This window comes from Chiloscyllium plagiosum, unplaced genomic scaffold (assembly GCF_037043375.1).
Source record: "Chiloscyllium plagiosum isolate Xiang-an unplaced genomic scaffold, Cpla_swu_hap1 HiC_scaffold_3, whole genome shotgun sequence".
In the NCBI taxonomy this organism is placed as follows: domain Eukaryota; kingdom Metazoa; phylum Chordata; class Chondrichthyes; order Orectolobiformes; family Hemiscylliidae; genus Chiloscyllium; species Chiloscyllium plagiosum.
Window position 1 is genome coordinate 40,988,107 of NW_028270141.1, and position 23,290 is coordinate 41,011,396.

Below are 23,290 nucleotides of genomic sequence, written 5' to 3' on the forward strand. Positions count from 1 at the left end.
ATATTTTCTTTCTATTTCGCAACTTATCTGCAGCCTGACATGATTGACTATATCATCTTCCTTCAACACCTCTCCGCCAAGTTAACTGGGTGGGTCTGTCCCCACCTGTTTCCATTCTTATTCTGTCATAACCTGAGATTCAACTGAAATTCCTCCTGCTTCCTTATTTCTGAAGGCACAAGGGACCTCTCCTTTCTCACCTTGCCTATTTCCAACCCAGATGCTGCCTATCACAACATCATATCCTACATGTAAACAACATAAGCCTATCTCACCACCTCTTCTCATTAATACCCTTCACTTCAAATTTCTCAAAGTGTTTCACATCTAGTCCATAATGAGCAGAAAGTTTATCGACTTAACATTAGGAAGGTTAAAGGCCCTATCATTGGTCCTTACAATAAACTATATTTTCTAGCTTTCTCTCTCTCTCCTGGCAGCTCTCGGAGGCTGAAGCAGACGGTGTCATTTCATTTGACCTTGCGATGAACTTTTGACAACATTGTCAACCCATCATTCTCCATCTCCCTTTGTAACAAAATCTGTCTCCACACTTGCCTCAATTCACTCACTACTGAAACTATTCCTTTATTACATCTAGACTTGACTAGACCAATGCTCTCCTGGCCAGCATTCAACCTTCCACTTGTCAAATGAAGATCCAAGCCAACGGGTGAGATAGAAAACTAGGCATCTTTCTTTGTGGTAGAGTTTATTAAGTACTCAGTTTTCAAACTCTTCCCATGCACCAGATCCCCCTGTTCCCCCTCAAAATCTACCCAGTCAATTAACCCCAGCCACCTAGTTAATTACTTGCCATATTAAGATTGCCCTCTTCTCTTGAAATAAAATTATTGTAAATATACAAACAATCCTTGAACAGAACAAATCAAAATTGAATAAGTTTTCATATTCTATATCTCATCCTATAAATAGAACTGATCAGTAACTAATTTTTTCATATTCCTTATAAAACAAACTCCCATACTCACCCTTTCTTTCGTTAAACAAAGAAAAAATATAATATGTTTAACCACCAAGTGGCTCAAACAAGATTCCATTTTCTTTCATGCGCTAATAACACTATATCACGAGCATTGAAGATGGCTAGTATTAGATTAGATTAGATTAGATTAGATTACTTACAGTGTGGAAACAGGCCCTTCGGCCCAACAAGTCCACACAGACCCACCGAAGTGCAACCCACCCAGACCCATTCCCCTACATTTACTCCTTCACCTAACAGTACGGGCAATTTAGCATGGCCAATTCACCTAACCTGCACATTTTTGGACTGTGGGAGGAAACCGGAGCACCCAGAGGAAACCCAGGCAGACACTGGGAGAATGTGCAAACTCCACATAGTCAGTCGCCTGAGGTGGGAATTGATCTGGTGCTGTGAGGCAGCAGTGCCTCCGTGCCGCCCACTAAAATCCTAAGACTCTTGCATTAAGGCTGGAAACTGTGATCTTTTATTGTTAAAGAGGACTAGACGGGCTTCATAAAGGGCTGCAGATCCTCCAATAACGTTAGGAGGCCACTTAACGTAATTCAAGCGAGTCAACAACAGTTACTACTGGGATTGGTGATTTCTCTAGATGCTGAGAAGGCATTTGACCAGGTTGAGTGGCTGTACCTTCTTTTTATACTCGAGCAGTTTAGATGAGATTCCTTACAGTGTGGAAACAGGCCCTTTGGCCCACCCAGTCCACACTGACTCTCCAAAGAGTAACCACCCAGACCCATTTCCCTCTGACTAATGCACCTAGCACTATGGCAATTTAGCATGACCAATCCACTTGACCTGCACATCTTTGGACTGTGGGAGGAAACTGGGAGCACCGGGAGGAAACCCATGCAGACACGGGGAGAATGTGCAAACTCCACACAGACAGTCGCCCAAGGCTGGAATCGAACCTGGGTCCCTGGTGCCGTGAGACAGCAGTGCTAACTGCTGAGCTACCATGCCACGCCAAATGTGCTGCTAGCACATTTTGTCTGGAACAATTTGGCAAATGATGCCTTGCATCAACCCACTTTATTCTAGATATCGGTTTTCTTTCTAATATTTCCTTTTTGCCGGCAAGGTCAATCTTAATTCTTTCTCAGTGTCACCCTTTGTCAAATATACATTGCTAAAAAGAGCATGGTTATCCACACAATATTGTCTTTTGTACAGGATTTCCTTTAGAATGTTGGATAAATATTCCCATCTATCTATAGCTTCTATTAGCACCAATTTTCAGCAACTTAGGCACACTTAGTTACACTTTTTTTATTTTCTTGGCCTCCAAAGCCAATGGACATTTATTATTTTTACCTACCAAAAACAAAATGGGACAAACCCTGAACTAAAATAGCCACATAGAAGATTGACATGTGAAGTAGCATTAAACAAGACAAGCTTCATATCTTCTGGGTCAGCCAAGGCTGTAAACTCGAGTGTGAATTTTTCTGAGCTTAATTCCTTTTATCTCAACAGTAGCATATTTCATGATTGTGCTCAGCTCCAATATGTCATAACAGGTTCTATTCTGAGTACATTACTAGTTTAACTGTCCAAAAAAAACTTGTCAGTAAGTCTTCTCTTGCTACAAAATCTTTTAATGAGCACTTGGCCCAATTTATTGGGATATAATTAATATTTTCCAAGACTGTTGTCCCAAAGTCACTCCTGACTTATTCTACTTCATGTCCATGCCTATGACTCAGATATTTCAAGGTATGGCAATCAGATTCAAGCTGCCAGCTTGTTCCTACTTTTTTTTTTGAATTAGGATGGAGGTCCTCATTGCAGATTGCCTCCTACAGAACTGTGGGTCTTCTCTCATAGTGCATGATACTTGTGGGGTCTCAGAGTGGTGGGTGTGTGAAATGCACTGCAGCGGTGGTAGCAGAATCAGGGACATTAGGGACATTTAAGCGACTGCCGAACAAGCACATGGATGGCAGTAAATCGAGGGGTGCATAAGTTAGGTCGATCTTAGATCAAGATAAATGTTCGACACAATGTCTAAGAAATACCATACTCTCACTGCACCATTCATCCCATAAACACACCATTTGTTTAATTTCCACAGCTTTTCTTCTATATCACTTACTATTTTCAGTTATTTTGAAAATAATTCCCGTTGAAATTTTTCACCCTGAAAAAAAAATGCAGCTTTCATAGTAAACAACTTACCTACAAAATCAGTTTTCCTGAACTACAGGAATCCACTTTAACTTATTGACTTTTTAAGAAAACCTGAGCCACTAATCTGGCTTTAACCTTACATGTCCCACCAGGGAGCACATTTCTGGGCAAATCCATCTGTACAATTTGGCTGGTTCTCCCCTATCCAATACCTTAGTATATGCAGCAAATTCTTTCTAGGTCTTCAAAGCTTTTTTTTTTCTGGAAGCTGTCATCAACTACTTTATTTGTAGCTACTAAAACATCTTGATCATAAGGGTTCTGCTTTTCCTGCCACACCAAGTCTATTCCATTGTACCTTTACCATGCTTTCTGTGCTGTACACCTCCATGACTCTATGATCTCCACTTCTCTCCCTTATGTTCTGAATTTCCATCTCCTATGATCAGAACTCCTTCCATGATTTTCCAAGGATCATGTTCTTTTCCAGGTCCACTTCAGAATACTTCCAACATTTTTTGACCTTCCACATATTTTCATTTTTTGCCAATCCATGTATCTTACCTCATGTCCCTCATCTTACAGATTTAGCCAATGTTTAGATTTCCTGGTGGCTATCCCTGCTCTCCCAATAATAGTGACATCCCTCTATTCTCTGGTATACATCCGACTTTGGTACAAATTTTGGGTTGACTTCTGGCAAAAAAAAAAGCCTCATTTTAATCTCTGCATCAGTTTGTCCTTATTCAATCAGTCCTGTATCTATAAAGAATCTGGCCCACATAATTGTCAATATATGTGTATGCAAAGTGCCTCATCATTTTCTATGACTTGTTGAGATTCTGTGATTGTGCAATTAACCTCAAAGAATATACCCCAACAGTTCAATTGCTATACCATCAAATTATTATTTTCCATCACCACCTCTAAACTTACATATACATTTCCACAATTTGTGTTTGGCATTAGTAACATGTTATACCATACAGTACTTAATAAGATTAGCCCAGTATTGCAAACAGTATATTAGCATTGACTGAGGATTGGGTTAAGGGAAACATTTTTAGCATGTCAACTTGTAACTGGTGAATTACTATAGGGATCAGTGCTGAAACCACAATTATTTACAATGTATATTAATGACCTAGATGAGGAAAGTGAATGTACTGGAGCCAAGTTTGCAGATGGCACAAGAAGAAGTGGGAAAGCAAGTGGTGAGGAAGACACAGAATCTGCAGAGGAATATAGACAAGTTAAGGAAGTGGGAAAAATGTTGGTAGATGGAATAGAATCTGGGAAAAAAAGCACTTTATAAATAAGAATTAACGAGCTCCATTATTTAAATAGAGGAAGTCTGCAGGAAGCTACAGAACAAACAGAAGGACTTGGGAATGGTCATCCATGAATTACAATAAGCTAGCATCCAAGTTCAGGTTCAGAAGGAAAATAACCTTTATTTCAAATGGAATGGAGTGTAAAAATAGAGATTTTGCTCAAACTTTTAAATACTGTGGATGCCTTATTGAAGAAAAGATATAGTTGCATTGGAGGCAGTCCAGAGAAGGTTCACTAGGTAGATACCAGGTGTATAGGGACTGCCTAATGAGGAGACATTGAGCAGATTGGGTTTGTACTCATTGCAATTTAGAAAAATGATAAACAGCCCTTTTGAAACAAGAAAGGCTCTTAGGGGACTTAACAGGGTAACTGAGGAGAGATTGTTTTTCCCTTGTGGGAGAGTTAGGACCAGAGGGCTCAATCTCAGAATAAGGGGTTGCACATTTAAGACAGTGATAAGGAGGAATTTCTTCTCTAAGGGCACTGGATCTTTGAAATTCTTTACCACAGAGGGCTGTAGAGGCTGGGTCATTAAGTAAATTTAAGGCCGAGACAGTAAGGGAATCACAAGTTAGAGGGAAAAGGTAGGAAAATGGAACTGAAGATTATCAGGTTAGTCATGATCTCAGTGAATGATAAAGCAGACTGAATGGCTCATTTCTGCTCCTATGCTTTAAGGTCTTCTGGAATATTGCTTGCAAGATCCTGAATATTGTCCAGCTCTTGCTACATGTGGACATGGAGTGCTTCAGTATCTGTGGAGTCACAAATGGTGACAAACATTGCTTAATCATCAATGAACATTCCCATATCTATCTTATGATAGAGAGAAGGTTGTTAACAAAGGAGTTGAAGGGGCGGCACGGTGGATCAGTGGTTAGCACTGCTGCCTCACAGCACCAGGGACCCAGGTTCAATTCCAGCCTCGGGCAACTGTGTGGAGTTTGCACGTTCTCCCAGTGTCTGCGAGGGTTTCCTCTGGTGCTCTGGTTTCCTCTCAGTCCAAAGATGTGCAGGATGAACTGGTCACGCTAAGTTGCCCTTAGTGTTAGGGGCATTAGTCAGAGGGAAATAGGTCTGAGTGGGTTACTCTTTGGAGGCTCAGTGTGGACTTGTTGGGCCGAAGGCCCGGTCTCCACACTGTAGGGGAATCTAGTCAAAGAAAGCTGGGCTTTGGACACTACCCTGAGGAACTCCTACAGAAATGTCCTGGAGCAAAGATAACCAATCTCCAACAACCACAGCCTTTGTGCCAGGTATGACTCCAGTCACGGCCAGTTTTCCCCCAGTTCCCACTGACACCAGTTTTGCTAAGGTTCCTTGATGCCACGCTTGGTCAAATGTAGTCACTTTTGCCTCACCTCTGGAATTCATCTCTTTTGCCCATGTTTGAACCAAGGCTGTAAATTCATAAGTTTTTTTTATAATATATTTTTATTAAGAAAAAAGATTTTTAAATATGACAACAAATACAAAACAATGCAATTCAAAACAGTACAAAAATAGTACAAAACTAAACCCAAATAATAAAAAAAATTCCCCACCCCACCCTCCTATACAAATGTATAAACATATATAGAGAAGTATAACATTTTAAAAACCTAAACTAGCTATTTAACTAAATAAATACCTAACAACAAACAAATACATAGTAATAACTCAGCCCATCCAAACAAAACATTCATACATTCACAGTTCCTCCTCTCTGGATATTGGACTCATGAAACACAACCGTTATAGCTATATAAAAGCTCTTGTTAGTGTGGCAGATATATCCATGTCCAGGTATTTCAAAAAGGGTTGCCATGTCTTGTAAAAATTCTCAGTTTTGTGGTGTACCATATTTGAGAGAAAATCCAGGGGAATATGCTCCATAACAATCTTCCGCCAACCCGACAGGCTTGGGGTTTTGTCGGATATCCAACCTACCAAGATATTCTTCCTTGCAGAGAACATAAGAATATTGAAAAGTTTTTTTCTTATGCGCTTCTGCAGGAAACACAATTGGTAGGCCCAAAAGGAGAGAAATAGGGTCCTTCTCCACCCCGACACCTAAAATCCCCTCCATTGCACCCACCACAGCACTCCAATATGTTTGAAGCCTGTCACAAGACCAAAGACAATGGGTAAGAGTGCCCGTGCAGACCTTGCACTTGGGACATGCTGAAGATACCCCTGGTTTAAATTTTGACAAACAGTCTGGGGCTAAGTGGACCCTATGGAGAATCTTCAACTGTAAAGCATGGGTCCTATTGCAAATTGATATCTTCCTTGCATTCTCCCAAATATCCTCCCATGCCTCTGAAGAAACTTCAACACCCAGCTCTCTTTCCCACATTTGGCACCCCCCAATTGTTGATATAAAGTACTGACAGAGAGTGTACTCTTAGCCCTTAGTACCCCTCTTTCTATGTCAGGTTTGTAGGGATCAGTCAAAAGTGTATTTTTTTTTTAAAAATAAAATCCCTAACTTGAAAAAAAAGAAAGAGGTCTCTACTAGGTAACTCGTACTTCCGTACTAACTGATCGAAGGACATCATTACATCTCCCTCAAATAAGTCACCAATGCAAGGTATACCCCTAGCTGCCCAACATTTAAATCCTGAATCTAATCATACCTGGTTGAAAACCCGGCATACCCACTAAAGACGTAAACAAAGATGTTTTGCCAATATTACCTTCCCTCTGCCAAATTACCCTCCATGCTTTAACAGTATTGATGACTATTGGGTTATGGCAATATTCCCTAACTGTCCTCACCTTGCCTAAAAAACAGCAAAGTGGTAAGGGGGCACCTTGCCTGGGAGGCTTCGATATCTAGCTATATTGAAAGAGGGTCCCCACAAACCCAATCACTTACGTAAGTCAAAAGCGAGCTTAATTGGTCATTTTTAGTGTCTGGAGGGTCTACTCCCCCCAATCTGTGAGGCAACTGCAGTTGGGCTAATTTAATGAGGGGCCGTTTATGTTGCCAGGTAAAAAGGAGCTGAACCAACCGTTCAGTCTCCCGAGTGTTTGTTTATTGAAAATCAGGGGGAACATCTGTATAGGGTATAGCAAACGAGAGAGAATATTCATCTTAAGCGCTTTCCGACCCAACCATGAGACTGGAAGTGCCTCCCATCTTTGGAGATCTTGTTTAATTTTTTCAAATAATTGAATAAAATTTGCTTTGAACAGCCAATCCAGAACTGGAGTAATGAATATGCCCAAATACACAAAAACCCCCTGTGACCACCTCAATGGAAGTCTATAGTCACTCTCAAGAGCCAACTCTTTCGTAAGACCACCCATAGGCATAGCCTCTGATTTAGCAAAATTAATCTTATACCCTGATAAAGCACCAAACGCGTGAATGCAAGACACTGAAACTGCTGGATTTGTCAAGAAAATTAGAACATCATCTGCATACAGCGAGATCTTATGTAATTTTGACCCCACTTCTGGAGCTGATATATTGAGATCCCCATAAATGGCCTCGGCCATTGGTTCAATCACCAACGTAAAAAGTAATGGTGAAAGGGGACAGCCCTGCCGGCTGCCCCTAGAAATATTAAGATTGCTTGATCGTACCCAGTTGGTAATGAACGCCACGAGAGGTACACTGGGGAGAACCTTTACCCATTGTATGAAACCTTTGCCCGGACCAAACCGGTTTAGAGTATAGAAACGGTACGGCCTTCTCTGCATCTAAAGAAATCACCAATCTCTGTATTGACTGCTGTTGACATGTTTGAATAATGTTAAGCAGCCTCCTAACACTATTGGAGGATCTGTGACCCTTTATGAAGCCCGTCTGATCCTCTTTAATAATAGAGGGTAACACAGTCTCCAGCCTTAACGTGAGAGCCTTAGAGAGGATCTTAAAGTCCACATTTAAGAGCGAGATGGGCCTGTATGAAGTACAGTCTTCCGGATCCTTCCCTTTAAGGATAAGTGAAATATTGGCTTCTCTCCGAGATGGTGGGAGACAATCATGACTGTATGAATCTTTAAACATATTCAGCATCGGGCCTGACAGCATACTTATAAATTCCTTATAGAATTCATTGGGAAGTCCGTCAGGACCAGGCGCCTTTCCACTCTGAAGCTGCCTCACTGCTTCCTGCAATTCTTGCTCTGATAATGGGGCATTGAGAAAGGACTGTTGTTCGGGAGTCACACCTGGGAGCTTCAGATCTCTAAAAAAAAAGATTCAATTTTGGCCTGCCCCTCCTCACAATTCTCAGACTGATATAACTTAAGGAGTAGAATCTCTGGAATGCCACATTAATCTTTTTAGAATCACATTAGGTTCCCAGACCCTTCCTATTAGGTTCCCAGACCCTTCCCTAATCACTGTAATGGTTTGTGGGGCACTTCTCTTTCTGGCAAGGTATGCTAAGTATTTGCCTGGCTTGTCACCATGCTTGTATAACCTTTGCTTTGCAAAAGCCAGCACCTTCTTTACTGTCTGCGTGAGCACGGAATTTAGTGCAGACCGCAGTGCCGTAATACTCTGTAGTTTGACCAACGAGGGTCTGTCAAAATAGGCCTTCTTGGCTGCCTTCAACCATGCTTCAAGGAGGAGATGTTGCTGCTCACCCTTCTGCTGCTTCCTACTGGTGGTATATGAAATAACTAACCCCCTTGCATAAGCTTTGGCAGTTTCCTAGAGAACGGATGAGCTATCAATCAAGTCTATATTGATGTCTAGGAATGCCCAAAATTCCCGAGAGAAATACTCCACAAACCTACTGTCCATGAGAATAAAGGGGTCCTTTCACCAGTACCTTGAATCCACTGTAACATCCTTAATCTTAACCATGAGGTATACTGGAGCATGATCAGAGATGGCAATATTACCAATCGTACAGGATGCCACCAGATCCAGGGTTACCGCAGGGGTCAGAAAGAAATCAATCCTCGTGTGACATCTATGCTGATTGGAGAAAAACGTGAAATCCCTACTTGTAGGGTGGAGACCCTCCAGACGTCCACCAACCTTAATTCCCCAAACAAACCCAATAACTGTTTAGTTTATGCAGAGGGTATCGAGGGACCTTTAGGCAACCTGTCTACTGTGGGGTCCATGAGGCTGTTAAAATCATCCCCCTTTAATGATGTGCCGAGACTGGAGACTTATCAAGTTAGAAAAATCATCTACCAAGAATTTAAGAGGATGAGTTGGGGGACAATAAACATTTAAAATACCATATTCTTCCCCATTTATTAAGGCTTTAAGAATTACAACCTCCCGTATGTGTCTTTAACACATTCCAACAATTTAAATGAGAGATTTTTCCTAACCAATATAGCCACTCCCCACTTCTGATATTAAATGATGAAAAATAAACTGAGTCAAAGCCATTCTGCTGTAATTTCAGATGCTCCTGGTCATCCAAATGTGTCTCCTGTAATAAAGCAATATCCACCTTCTCCTTTCTAAGACTCAAGAGTACCTTCTTCCTCTTAATTGGTGAGTGACTTCCCTTGATATTCCAGGTACACCATTTAATCAAATCATGAGCCATAATCTTCTGCAATTACATTAAATTCCAGAGAGGAGGAACCCGAACCACGAATTGCTGAGCCTTAGTGTTGCATGGTCCACCAAATATAAAAACTACATAAACTAAAACCACTACATTTAACAAAACATAAAAAATTATTAAAAATAAAAAACAAAAACCAGAAAATAAACCAACATATAAAGTGCCAATAGCGCTGAGTTGGGGAACTCACCCCCTGCCCGGAGGGGGCAACTACGCATCCCGAACTCCCCATAAATAGGCATCTAACCATCTCAGTCACCTTCACTTCTCCCAGCTAGAGCCTCATCGCAAGCACCAGCTAAAAAGAATAAACCCCCCATAGAATATCAATATGAATAAAAAAACCTTATTTTTATTTAAAAAACCTTATTTTATTTAAAAAAAAAAAGGGAATAAATATACCCCACCCATCCTTTGGTACGTCCTAACTTAGAAATTTAAAATGTACACCTTAACCACCACCATACATAGTTTGAACCAAATTATCATCAATAGAGGGGAATAAAAAGGGGGAAAAACAAAGCTCCAACTGGATTTCCTCCATTTCTTTTACAGAATGATAAACGCATACCCAAACAATAATATTTATACATACTACAATTGTTTAAATTAGGTTAGTTTGTCCACAAAGTCTCTTGCCTTCTCCGATGTGTCAAAGAGATGTATGGATCCATCTAAGGTGATCCGAAGCACTGCTGCATATCTCAGGGAGTACTGAATCCCAAGCTCCTTCAGTCTTCTCTTGACATCATCATACGATTTGTTTCTGGATCACTGCCGCTGAAATGCCCTGAAAAAACATGATCTTAGACCCCTCGTAAATTAGGGCCTTTGGATCCTTCCCCTGGAGTCTGGAAGCCTCCATGACTCTCTCTCCTTATCCCGGTAACGATGGAACCGCAGCAGGAAAGGACAAGGACGTTGACTCAGACCCGACCTCTGCGCTGCGACCCGGTTAGCCCGCTCTATTTTCAATCCTCTCATGCCAGTCTCCAAGTCAAGGAATTTCGGAAGCCAATCTTCAACAAATTCTGCAGCTGCTCACCTTTCTTACCCTCAGGCAGACCGATGATCCGAATATTTTTTCTCCTGCCCGTTTTCAAGATCATCCACTTGGTCACGCAATTTACGAACCTGCGTATTCAGAGCTTGGATCTCTTCCTTGAAAGAACTGGCATCAGCTTCCACTACCGTGACCCTGTTCTCCATCTCATCCATCCTCTTCTCCAGGTCTCCCAGCTGCTGCTCATGCTTCTTCAATATGAGAGAGACTGGAGCCAGTTTCTCTTCAATCTGTTTCCCCAGCATCTCGCGAGATTTGGAGAGCTGGTTCACCAGGTCCTGGAGAGTAATCGGCTCAGAGGCTGCTGCAGACCCGGCCTCGGATGCTCCTCTCTTTTTAGGCATTTCTGGACAGCTGAAAATACAGGTAAGTCAATTTTTAAATATTTCTTGGGGCTCCACAATCTTTCCAACGCCCCAAGAAATCCTGATGACCTGGGTTGGGCGGGTTAAAGGACCGTCCTGCTCCTGCTGTGATGCGAAGCTCTGCAGTGTGATCTTCAGATTGCTGCCATCTTAGATCCCCCGTAAATTCATAAGTTTTTAAGGTAACTACATATAGGTTAGTAAACTTCTATAAGTTTAGTGAAGATAAGTCAGTTAGCTCAGTTGTTTTGTGATGAAGAGTGACACCAACAGCATAGATTCAAAACAAAAACAGAAATTGCTGGAAAAGCTCAGCAGGTCTGGCAGCATCTGTGGAGAGAAATCAGAGTTAACATTTCAGATTGAGTGACCCTTCCTCAGAACACCACAACTCTAGGAAGTATAAGTTCAATTCCTGTTCCAGCTGAAGTTACAATGAAGGTCCAACCTTCTCATGCGAGGCACGGTGACCCTCAAATTAAACCTGTATCAGTCATCTGTCCTGCTATTTCTCACTAATGAAACATAGTCTTGAACTATGACGATAATGTACACATCATCTTACTTCTGCACCCTCTAGTACAATTTTCAACCTGAGAGAAGATGCTGGGGAGTAGGGGGTTGGCAGAAAAGACTGCCTATGTCGTTTTGAGGTAATTAGACATTTTTCCTTTAAAACTCTAGCTCCTGAGATCAGTTACACTTGCTTAATATTTTGATGTCCACATAGCGCAAACAGTAAATCTACTGACTTGCAAAAACAGTAACTGAAATAACTCCAGAGAGGCCAATATCTCATCACCAAGTTACCCTTTATTTACACATGAACAGTTCTTGACTTTAGTACTGTCTCTTCAGAGTCAACTCTCACAGGGGTCAGTATCTCTGACATTCCCCTTTTTATGTCAGCCAGGGATTCCTGACTGGGCTGTTAATCTGGTCCAATCAGGGAACTCAGAGTCATAGAGATGTACAGCACAGAAACCAATCCTTCGGTCCAACTTGTCCATGCCGACCAGATATCCCAACCCAATCTAGTCACACCTGCCAGCACCCAGCCCATATCCCTCCAAATCCTTCCTATCTCACCCTAAACCCATGCCCTCTAGTTCTGAACTCCCCCACCCCAGGGAAAAGACCTTTTCTATTCACCCTATCCATGGCCCTAATGATTCTATAAACATGGATAAGGTCACCCCTCAGCCTCCGATTCTCCAAGGAAAATAGCCCAGCCTATTCAACCTCTCCCAACAGCTCAATTCTTCCAACCCTGGCAACATCCTTGTAAATCTTTTCTGAACTCTTTCAAGTCTCACAACATCCTTCCAATATTCCAAAAGTGGCTTAACCAATATCCTGTACAGGCGCAACATGACCTCCCAACTCCTGTACTCAATACTCTGACCAATAAAGGAAAGCATACCAAACGCTTTCTTCACTATCCTATCTATCTGCAATTCCACCTGTGATGTCCAGCCGGCTCACTTCGTTAGAATCACTACACTTGTCTTTTTTGTTCCGTGTTTAGTTTCATTTCAGCTTTTTCATAGATATCGCTCAATAGAAGGGCTATTTCATTTAATACTACATCTGTAGTAATAAAATGGTTCATCCCAGGTATTTCACAGAAAATCACTGATCTTTTCAGCAACTTCAGCATGTTATCATCTGCAAACCTAACATGTGTAGAACACCCAGATTCCTAAACCTTACTTTGGGTCTTCATTGGTTAAAGTGTTACTAGTTTTTTTTTTAAAAAATGTACTCCATACAATGGATCTGTTTCTGTTATCCAGAATAACACAATACAAACAACTGAGGAAGTCTGTGACTAAAACATCCATTGCTGAGCTGAAGATTCTTACAATTAGTGCATTTCTCTGCATAATCAATATCACCACTTTCTATTTCAGAACTTGCCAGGCTGAGCATAATTTTGAAAAAAGTATTACTATTCTATTTAGAACAATTCACTGCTCATGGTAAATCAAGACACATTTGGAATACCTGTTGCCAATTCCCAGAGCATTCCTGGGGTTCACTCTGCTGTTACAGTTCTCCAATTCCTGTTGCTTGTTACAATTGCCACAGGTATCTCTATTTTTACTCCCTTTAGTTATGATTCTACTTTTTTTTTATGCTTTTGGCCTGCATCTGGGTGGACTCGCATTGCCACTATCATTGAATCTTCCATCTCTGCCTTACTGCTGATTACTCTATTTGGGTTACAAAGGCTGTTAGGAATAAATATTTTCCCACAGATATTTTTGAAGCTTCAACATCTGTTCCAAAAAGGTGATTGTTTCTTTTTAAAAATCTTATTCCAGTTAATTATCGGAACTTATCCATATTTGTTGTTACCTATGAACAGTCCAACAACGTAAAGGCAAACACAGAATTAGGAATCACGAAGTAGAGTTTTTGCAAATGTGCAGTGAGTCTGTTAAATTCTATTCTACATTCTATAGAATATCCATTCTGTTTTTCTAAATTTATCAAAGTTTGACCATGTCAAATATACATTTAACAGATCAACTTTACTATCAATTTTGTCCATAAATAAATGGCTAAACCTTCTTGAACATCCAATTGCTAAGCCATCTGATCTTGCATCTAACGGGAAGCGACAGTGTCAAGGCCGCACAGTGTATTTTTCTTGGTAAAGATAATGGGCCCAACATACTGTAATGACCATATTTTTATTTTTCTGTATTTTTGATTGTGGACTTAAATAGGAAAAGGACTGTTTTAAAATTCAAGGATTGTTGAAAGGATTACTGCACTTTTTAAAAAGCAGGCCACACTGCTGTTTATTCAAGCAATGGAAGAGATTTAGCCACAGATGTGCTCGATCCAGGGTGTTCAGCCAGCAACAAGTAGCCAAGTATGTGGAATAGTGACCAGTTGTCAATGACAAAGGTCTTCTGCCTATCAATGACTATGTGATTTGCTGTCAGGCAAATGAACAGCTTTTGGGTGTGAATGCTTGATCAGAATCAGATTTCGGGAAAGGAAGGTGCTGTACTTTTCTCTACAGTATACAAAAGAAGGAAGTCAGTTCATTTCCCCTTATCAGTTGATATAATATATGGCGATTAACCAATAAGTCAGAAGTAAGAAGCAGTCTCTCTGTGCTTCCTGCAAGTAAATGAAAGTACTTGGAAAAGGAAGATCGAGAAGCAAGTCCTGAAAAACCAAATGGATCATCTCAGGAATCCCTGTGGACATGAACCATTGCACTATCTTTGGAGTCATTTTGTCCACCCATAATACCAATTTTTCTGTTGTGTGCACATGTGTGACTCTTTTTTTTTGTTCAGCAATGTATTCCTGCAAGAAACAATTCCTAATGTACTCTACAAATTTGTTTTCCATATTATCATTGCACATCTAATTTATCCAGTCAATATGCAGATTAAAATCATATATTACAATTGTAATCCTGTTCTCATGGGCTGCCATTATTTCTTGACTTATACTTTGTCCTACAGTAAGGTAACTCTTCAGGAGCATACAGTTGATTCCCACCAGTCATTGCCCTTGACTACACTGGGATCAACATCATATCTATTGGGCAAAAGGCAGAAACTGAGACGTCTCTGAATTTAAATTCTGGATTCCTGTACTAGTCTCACTAGCATTCAGTTTTTTATCTTCTGTCATCACTGGCCTTCTCACCTAGGTCACTCTTGCTGTACCCACACTTTCTCTTGCTGTTTCAGAAGCACCACTCTTTTAGGAGCTGGTGACCATCTCCAATTCATCCTCTCTATTGCTGTTTAGATTAGATTACTTGCAGTGTGGAGACAGGCCCTTCGGCCCAACAAGTCCACACCACCCCGCCGAAGTGCAACCCACCCATACCCCTACATTTACCCCTTACCTAACACTACGGGCAATTTAGCATGGCCAATTCACCTGACCTGCACATCTTTGGACTGTGGGAGGAAACTGGAGCACCCCGAGGAAACCCACGCAGACACGGGGAGAACGTGCAAACTCCACACAGTCGCCTGAGGCGGGAATTGAACCCGGGTCTCTGGCGCTGTGAAGCAGCAGTGCTAACCACTGTGCCACCATGCCGCCCACCGTGCTCTTTTAGGCCCATGAGAAATAAGGAAAAGTGACCACATTGACATGAAGTTGGCTGAGTGACAAGGAATAGAGAGTAAGAGTAAATGATTGCTTTTCAAGCTCCAGAAGTGTATACAGTAGGTTTTTTTTTCAGACAATATCCTCTCTTGACATATTAATGATCGTGCTTGAATGTGCGGGGTATAATTTCAAAGCCTGCAGATGATACATCTAAGTTTGTATTATGAACAACGAATAGGAAATTGATAGATTTCAAGAGGTTTTCAATAGACTGCCTTAATGATCAGACAAACAGTAGACAAAATTTAACACAGAAGTGGTACATTTTGGTCAGAAGAAAAAGGAAAGGCATTACAAGTATAAAATTCTAATGGATTTGCAGGAACAAGAATATCTAGGGGGAAAACATGCACATCTTTGAAGGTGGAACAGCAGGTTTAGAAAATGGTTAATAAGGTACACTTATAAATAAAAACTTCCTTCCTCTTGTCCGTTATGCTAAGGTGTACCATTACGTAACATTGGTTCACATTCAACTAACCTAGGAGTACAATTATGGCACTGCATTTTAAGAAGGAAATCTAGGTATTAGGAATATTATGTCAGAAATGAGAAACAGAGTCTCTGGTAAAGCAGAGACTGTATTCCTTGGAAACGACAAGGTTAAAATGACTTTTGATAGAAGTGTTTAAAATCATGAGGGATCTGGACAGAGTAAGTACTGTATGTAAAACAAAAAGCCACTATAGATCAAGATGACCATAAGGCTGTGCCTTAGTTAGACAGAAAGATGACAGGTAGTGAGCTTAAACTAAGGATCACCACATATCAGGCAAGGGACAAGATTGAGAAGGCAAGACCTTCATGGAAGATGAAGATGGCAGAAAGACTTAGACAATTTAGGAAAGTGGTCCAAGAAATGGCTAATGAAATTCAACATGAGCAAATGTGAGGTCTTGCACTTTGGAAAAAGGATACAGGCATGGACTATTTTCTAAATAGTGAAAAAATTCATAAAGCCAAAGTACAAAGGGTTTTAGGAGTGCTAGTCCAGGATTCTCTAAAGGTGGACTTGCAGGGGTTTAAGGGTCTCTGAAAAGGGGATATGGCTAAGTATCTTGTTAAATGGTGCACCTGGAACATCAAGGGAAGTCATTTGCCTGTTAAAAGGAAAAAAGTGCTTTCTCGCCTTTAGAGGGAAAGGGTTGACATCGCTTTGTTGCGGGAAACCCATCTTGATGATGGGGAACACCTGAAATTACAATAGGGGGGGTTATGATCGGGTATTCTTTTCAACCTTTGCTACTAAAGGGGAGTGGTGGTACTTATCCAGAAAAATCTTCCGTTTACATTATTAGAGTAGGTGAAAGATGAGCAGGGATGGTTTGTAATACTTAAAGTCCTGATACAGTGGGAGGAATATGTCATTTTAAATGTCTACTGTCCTCCGGCCCATCCCCTCAAATTTTTGATTAGTGCTTTCTCTAAGCCAATGGCTTTTGGAACACGGCACTTCATTATAGGGGGGATTTTAATTGTCTTTTGGATCGGACAGTGGACAGGATGTTTTATGGGCCCCCAACTATTTCTTCGCAGGCCAAGCAGGTGGTTATCTTATGCGTAGAATTGGGGCTGGTGGATATTTGGAGATGTCTTCACACTACCAGCAGGGACTTCACCTTTTTTTTTCAAACCCACATAAATGTCACATGAGGATTGACCTCTTTCTGGCTCCCTCGGCCCTTCTGGGTTCGATTATGGGTTGTAAAATTGGGAATATAGCTATCCCTGATCACGTAGCGGTATATTTGGAGGTTAAGGCCAAGAGTGAAGGGCTAGGTGAAGCACTGGCATTTGGACCCTTTTCTCCTTAAGGATTTCAAATTTGTGGAATAAGTTTTGAAGGAGTTTCAGGAATTCTTGACTATCAACTCAGGCACGACTAGTAGTCCGTCTATGCTATGGAGACTGCTAAGGCCTTTGCTAGGAGATTAGCTATTTCCTATTTGGCCAGAAACAACAGAAGGAGGAACAGCAGCATCTACTTTAGACACAGTTGAAAGCCGCCGAGGTGGCACATTTTGCGCGGCCTTCGGTGACTAAGCTACAGTGGTTCACAGCCCTCTGGGCTGTCTTGAATTCAATACTGACACAAAACGCAAAGAAAGAACTTGCTTTTACTAGACAAAGGCTGTTTGAATATGGGGATAGGCCAGGGAAGTATTTAGTGTACCTGACTAGGAAAATGTGTGCTCCTCAATCCATTACTGCAATCAGAGACCGCGCCGGGGTCCTTACATACGTTGCTATAAAGATTAGTGAGGCTTTTCGGAGCTTTTACTCTGAATTGTATTGGTCTGAAGGTTGCGAGGACAGAAGGGCTAAAATGAGAAGAATCTGAACCTCCTTGGGGTAACCTTGGAACAGACCTCTCTCCTTAATGCCCCCTTGATAGTTTACAAAATACAGGAGGCAGCTAGGCAACTTCAGAGTGGAAAGTGCCTGGCCCTGATGGTCTCCCAGGTGAGTTTTATAAGGAGTCTATAGGGATTTTGTCAGGGCCGATGTTGGAGATGTACAAATCACTCCTATATGTATGAATGCCTACCACCATCTTTGAGAGAAGCTAATATTTCCTTAATTCTTACGAAGGGGAAGGTTCCTGAGGATTGTGCCTCATACAGGCCCATCTCTCTATTAAATTCAGATATTAACATTCTGTCCAAGATCCTGGCACCGAGACTGGAAAGGGTATTGCCCCATATTATTAAAGAGAACCAGACAGGCTTTATAAGGGGCCGTAGGTCCTCTAATAATATTAAAAGGCTGCTGAATATGGTCCAAGTTTGTCAGCAACGATCGATTCAGGGATTGGTGATTTCCTTAGATGCAGAGAAAACATTTGACCGGGTGGAATGGCCCTTTTTTTCCATGTCTTAGAACAGTTTGGGTTTGGTGGAGTCATTGCTAGGTGGGTGGAGGTTTTATATCGCCACCCTCTGGCCGCGGTCATCACCAATGGGGTGAAGTCTGGGAATTTTAGGATTGTAGGGGTAGTCGGCAAGGCTGCCCCTCTCACCGTTGTTGTTTACGTTAGTGTTAGAGCCGCTGGCAATGGTCATTTGTCAGAAAGTCCACAAAACTGCTCCAGAAGTGGGATCGAGGGTACACAAAATTACACTGTATGTGGATGACGTCCTTCTGTTTTTAATCGAACCCGATGACCTCCATACTCCATTTGACACAATGTATCAATTCATTTGGGGCTACTTCAGGATATAAGATTAACCTTGCAAAATCAGAGGCTATGCCTTTGGGGAACCTTAAGGATGTGCCAGAAGTTGAAGGTGGCCCTAAGTTCCCTTTTAAGTGGTCATGGGCAGGGTTCCGATACCTAGGCATTTTTATTACCCCCAAGTTTGATCTGTTATTTCGGACTAACTTTGCTCACTTGCTCAACAATATTAGGCGAGGTCTCCAGAGATGGGAGGCTCTTTCGATTTCATGACTGGGCCGAATATCTCTCATTAAGATGAATGTTCTTCCTTGTTTGCTTTATCCCATGCGTATGCTCCCTATAATGTTTCCCAGGTCAACGCTGCAGGTGGCTTGGTTCCTTTGTCTGGCATCGTGGGCGGTCCCCCTTCAAACCTACTAAATTGGAGTTGCCTCAAGGAGGGGGAGGAGTTGATTTCCCAGACATCGGGAGGTATCAATTGAGTTCCCTGCTGTCATTTGTCTGTGATTGGGTTGGTAACGATCAAACTCAATATGGTGGGATATTGAGACCTCCCAGGCAAAGTGCCCTCTTATTAACCTGTTGTTCATGGATAAGATGAGGGCAGTTATGGACCACTGCCGGAACCCCATTGTCATTAGTACAGTCACTGCATGGTGGGCGATGCATCAGAGTGAGGGTTGTTTATCCAAGACTTCGCCACTTACACCTATAGTTGGCATGCCAGGGTTCCTACCAGGGATGATGGATTCAGGGTTCAAACTATGGGCAGCGAGAGGAGTTTCTAGTTTGGGAGACTTGTTTGAGGGGGGAGGTTAAGACGTCTTTTGAGCAACTGAGCCACAAATATGGGTTGCCCAGCAGAGATCTTTTCCATTTTTTTCAGGTTAGGGATTTTATTCAGAAGACGACGATGCTTCTCATTAAGCCCTATAAGCCCAATACAGAGAGATTTGTTGCTACGCTCCACAAACACCCTTTTGGTTAGTGCCCTCTATCACCTGCAGGGTGGCAGGGCCTGGCAGGATATTAACTGGTTATGAGGGGTCTAGGAGCAAGAGATAGGAGTGGAGATCTCTTCTGAAAAATGGGAGAATATATAGGAGAATACTTGAAAGATCTCAATCTGTAATAGGACATGCAGTTAAAAGTTCAGTACAGGGCTCATCTGGCACCAGAACGTCTGGCAAGATTTTTAAAAAAAGGGCATCTTCAATGTGCCCCAAATGTAAAATAAGTGTACGTACTCTTACCATTGGTTCTGGACATGCCACAGGCTCCGTGTTTATTGGAGGACTGTGGCGGGAGAGATAGGGAGGGTATAGAGGACTGAAATCAAAGTAGACCCGATATCTCTCCTCTTAGGTCTACCAAATTTACCATCTTTAGACGGGCATGAGAAGAAACTATTTAATATTCTTGCATACTGTGCACGGAAGAATAGTCTGATGAATTGGGTGTCTGAGAACTCACTGGGCTTGCTGGGTTGGCAGAAATGAATTATGGAACACATTCCCTTGGACTTTTTTTTTACAAACATGGTGCACCACACAACAGACCATTTTTATAAGAAATGCAGCCCTACTTGAGTTATTTGGATATAGATTTGTCAATTATCTTAACTCGGCATTTGTTTAAACCAGGATGGTTAGATTTGTCAAGCCCCTGGGCCCTGGAGAGGGTCGCGTTAGTTAATACAGGTATATATATACACACACACACACACACACACACAATGCTCCTTTGTTTGGGAGCTTTGCGCCAAGCACAGCTGTTCTGTATTTTGTGGGTTTTTTTGTTTTATTTGCTTTTTTTTTGGTGTTGCTTTGCACAGTGTTAGGGTTTGTTTTGTATTATAGGGGAGGTTAGTAGACAGTAGTTGTATTGTAATTTGTGGGGTTTTTTTTCCCTTTTCATTATACTGATATTTGTTATTGATTGTATTTTTCAATAATTTTATATGTTTGTAAAGTTTAAAAAAATTTGCTAATAAATATATTTACAAAAAAAAAACACCTGTTGGTCTATAACCTCATGTTGTATCATTTTTAACTTTGTACACCCCAGTCCAACACCAGCATCTCCAAATCATAGATCATGTTGACTGTCAAAGTCTTGTCCCCGCCAAGAGTTACAATGTCTAAAACTAGGGGGGTATGCATTTAAGGTGAGGGGGGGGGGGGGGGGGGGGGGGGGGGGGAAAGAGTTCAAAGGAGATGTGAGCAGCCAGCTTTTTACACGGAGTGGTAGGATTCTGGAATACTCTGGTAGGGTGTTCGTGGAGGCAGATACAATAGTGGCATTTAAGAGATTTTTAGATAAACACATGAATATGGAAGAAATAAAGGGAAATGGACCAATAGCAGACAGTAGGGATTAGTTTAATTTGGCATCATGCTCTGCACAACATCGTGGGCTGAGGGGTCATTCCTGTGCTGTACAGTTCTATATTCTAACACATTTACAAATTTAAAGTACTTTGTGATGAAAACACTTATGTTAAACTAACAATAATCCTAGCTATATAAAATTTCCACAATGATTTACTGTAGAGTGCATATTTACTTCCCTTATATGAATTCAAAAGAAAAAGATAAGTGCCTTAAACTCTTGGTATGACTGTAACTCTATTCTTGAATTGCAATGCATAATTTAATATTCATTGGCTATTCACTCTAAATATGTCTGATAAATATACAATATTTTGGAAGGATTTTTCCTATTTGTTACTTTGAGGAAACCAGTTCCTTTACTGCTCCAAACACTGAAATCTATTTTACATCCTGAAATTTTATTTATTACAAATCCTTTTTTTTGTAAATGAATAAGTATTTTGTAGATTTGTATAGGTTTTCAGGTAATATCATGCTTTGATGGACTTTGATTAACTTCATTAATAGGGAATGTTTGATCCAGTTAACGTCAAACTCACCTGTGATCACTGCAAATACATTTTGGAAGTCCATGCCTGGCACCCTGGAAACTGTCACGATGCCTACATCCTTGATAATTCTCAGGTTCCTGCTTCATTCCAAGGGCCAGATGCTTTACTAAGAGACAACAGCTACCCACCCACTCCTATCATGGCTCCATTTCACAACCCTCTGATCGAGACTGGAGGTAAATACAATGCAGCCCATTCTTTCATTGGAAGGCAACAGACAACCTTAAATGAAATTCCCAGCACAGAAATATTTGTGGATTTCTTGCAACACATTAATGACTGATTGCGCCACATAATCCTTGTTATGTTGTACTCTGGACAACTGGACCAGGCAAAATGGGGATGGACAATTAAGGAGATGTGACAGCGGCAACATTCTGTCAATAAGAAAGAACAGGATGTTGAGCAAGAGGAACATCAACTTCACCATAATAGAGTGAGGCAGTGTTGGGCACAAAAACACCTACTTAATATCCACTTCCAATGGAACTGAGTTGGGTGAAGTCATCACACATTAACTGTAAATGTTGGAAATTCAAGCAACCCCTACTTATTGTCAAATGCAAAAGTAACTTGTTCTTTACTTGCTATTAGACAATACAAGTTACCTTTCAGAGCAGTTGGAAGGCTTCACAATATCTGATGCTTTGGCTTTTAAAATGACAACCACCGAGGGGAAGCACATGGATAAAAAGTAGGAAGTGATCAAAAAAAGCAAGCTTAAGTCTGAATCAAACCAAGATTCAGTTCCTAAAGCTACTTCCAGTCCAATTCTCCCTCCAGTGTGGAAACAGGCCATTTGGCCCAGCAAGTCTACACAAACCCTCTGAAGTGTATTCCACCCAAACTCATTCCCTTACCCTATCATTTTTACATTTCCCCTGATTAATGCACCAAACCCACACATCCCTGAACACTACGGGCAATTTAGCATGGCCAATTAATCTAACCTGCACATCTTTGGAACATGGGAGGAAACCGGAGCACCTGGAGGAAACCCACACATATGCGGGGAGAATGTGCAAACTCCACACAGCCAGTCACCTGAGACTGGAATTGAACCCAGGTCCCTGGTTCTGTGAGGCAACAGTGCTAATCACTGAGTGACCGTGCCGCCTGACTGTCAGAGATGCCGTTCAGTTTAACTCCAGCAATTTATTGGAGAAAGTAATCAAAATTGGCAGCTATTTCAAGAATGGGAATTAGTCAATAGTGCCTAATTCTAAAATAATAGTTAACAGTGGACTTTCCAACATAAAAGAACAGCTGCATGGAAAAAGAGAAGGCTGAAAAGACTAGGGTTTCAAGAACAGATTCTTACGTAACCATAAGTAGTTGTCACGGTCAGCTTTGTGCACAACGGTTCATACAAATCTAGAATGGGAGCATTCAGTGAAAGGCAAACTTCTAGGAAGTGCAATTTCAGTTACCAAGTTAATTATTATAAGTTAATTTGGAAATTACATCATATGGCAGGTGCAGAAGACTACAGAGGTGACATTATCGCACTTACATATGAGTAAATTAGTTAAATCTTTTCTTCATTGTAAAACACCAGATAGCGTAATTATAATATT

General features: G+C 41.2%; 1 protein-coding gene across 1 annotated transcript in view; it reads right to left on the minus strand.

Annotated features, from left to right (window-relative positions):
• disc1 (DISC1 scaffold protein) overlaps nucleotides 1-23,290 on the minus strand; it is a 120,447-nt gene that overhangs the window by 95,920 nt on the left and 1,237 nt on the right. The gene's annotated exons all lie outside the window — the stretch shown is intronic.